The sequence below is a fragment of the Acanthisitta chloris genome, unplaced genomic scaffold, assembly GCF_000695815.1.
Source record: "Acanthisitta chloris isolate BGI_N310 unplaced genomic scaffold, ASM69581v1 scaffold28250, whole genome shotgun sequence".
Lineage (NCBI taxonomy): Eukaryota > Metazoa > Chordata > Aves > Passeriformes > Acanthisittidae > Acanthisitta > Acanthisitta chloris.
Genome location: NW_008651523.1, coordinates 25221 through 27581, shown reverse-complemented (window position 1 = coordinate 27581; position 2361 = coordinate 25221).

The window sequence follows — 2361 nt, the reverse complement described above, 5'->3', positions numbered from 1 at the left end:
CTTCCATGGATCCCTCTTGCTGTGAACTAACAACAAAAGAACTGGCACATCTGTAAGTCTAAAGCAGAGCTTCCATAAGACTACAGATTTCTGGTAGGTTTAGAGCTGAATACTCATGGTTCATATAAATCCTATGGCACCTGTTTCCAGAAGGAGTGTCAGATTTCCTTCACTAAATTCCTGCTATGAGAATGATTTGACCTCCTTAAATCTGACTGCTCTAACAAGCTTTACGAGGCACTAGACATTCACATGGATACAAAACAGGTATGGTCAACAGGATCAGGAAGGTGATTCTGCACCTGTACGCTGTGCTGTTGAGGCCACACCTTGAGTACTGTGTGCAGTTCTGGGCCCCTCAGTTCAGGAAGGATATTGAGGTGCTGGAGCAGGTCCAGAGAAGAGCAACGAGGCTGGTGAAGGGACTTGAGCACAAGTGCTATGAGGAGAGGCTGAGGGAGCTGGGGGTGTTTAGCCTGGAGAAGAGGAGGCTCAGGGGAGACCTTATCACCCTCTACAACTGCCTGACAGGAGGTTGTAGTCAGGTGGGGGTTGGTCTCTTCTCCCAGGCACCCAGCAGTAGGACAAGAGGGCACAGACTCAAGGTCTGCCAGGGGAGGTTTAGGCTGGATATTAGGAAGAGATTTCTTATGGAAAGAGTAATCAGACATTGGAATGGGCTGCCTGGGGAGGTGGTGGATTCACCATCCCTGGAGGTTTTCAAGATGACACTGGATGTGGCACTTAGTGCCATGGTCTAGTAACGATGGTAGGGTTGGACTCGATGATCTTTGAGGTCTCTTCCAACCAGGTTGATTTTGTGATTCTGTGAAAACACAGCATTCAGCAAAGACCCTGAACTTCTGCATCACTATTGGAAAATACTAAGAAGGCTCTGGGGTGTTTGCTTTCATTTACTATTTCTGTCAGAAAGAATGTGCCACAGCCTATAGCACGCTGTTACAAGGATGAGGAGCAATCAAGCTGCAGCATCATAGGGAAGAAAGATCATACCGCAGTGGCAAGGTGCTGCCTGTGAGGAAGCCAAGCCTTTGGATTTGCCCAGGTGAGTACTTTTATCTGTGGGAAACGACACCTTTAGGGCAAAAAAAAATAAAATGAGATGTGTTCTAGTCTGAAATGGTGCTGCGACACTTCATGGGAATTGTGGTTTGAGTGCTGCCTGCTCTCATGTCCTGATCCCACTGCACATGTTATGGTGAGGGTGAGCATCAGAGGAGCTAAATGTCTGACAGGGGATAAAATGCAACTACAGAACTCAGCCCACAGGGAAGTCACAATTTTCAGCTCCTTTGAGACATACTGCTTTATAATCACAGTATTTGGGGTTCTGGTGCATTCAGATTTTTCAAAGAAATACTCAGACTTAAAACTGTGCTTTTGGTTTCCTGAGTTGAAAGGAGCTAGAATGATTGTAATGGGAGGAAGTTTCAGTGGGTCTTGATCTCCCAAAAAAGAAATAATAAATACTGGGCAAAGGATGTCCCTACATCCTTTTTGTCCTTTTCCATTTTGAATACGAGCCAAAGCATGACCAAATTTTGTGGCCAAGGTTATAAACAAACTGGTTAAAAAGAAACTCCACCTGCACTTTCTCAGGGGGCTGACTAATCCTTTCCTACTTGGATTGTTTGCATAGCTCTGCTGCACACAATTAAGCAGCCCATCATGACGCACTCACTGTGTTCTCCCTCAGAGACAGACACATCTCATTCTGCAAAATTCATCATGTCCCTGTACCAGGGGGAACACTTGGCAAAGGAAGGAAGCTGCTGCTATGAAAATGGAGTTGCCTCTTCCTAGTGCTGTGAATATAAGCATCAGCAACTGGATATCTTTCCAAGAGATCTTCCTCTGAATCAAGAGAGAAGAAAAAGAGAGACTTGGCATTACTTTACATCAAAGCTAAGTGCAAATATATATTGCTGAATTAACAGTGTGGAGATTGATTATATCCAATCTCTTGGTAAAGCAGCCAAGGGGAAACGTGGCAAGTCCAGGCAAATCTTGGCATATGCACAGCCATAATTTTGTAACTATTTGTGTCCAAAACCCCAGGATAAATCAATCAGATCTTTACAATGACTTTGCCAGACTTTGTTCAGGTTCGGGGTGCAAATTCAGGGAGGACATTGTAAAGGAGAAAAGGTGGAGTCAGAATCCAGAAGCATTTGGCTCAGCCTGAAGCAAAGGTTACCATCTGCCACTAAGCACTACACTGGCCCAGCACCACCCAGAATTACTACATATAAACTGTTGAAAGAAGAACATTTTAGCAGGACCAAACTCCTTGCAGGAACAGGTATGTAACTGTCCTAGCACACAGAGATCACTGAACTA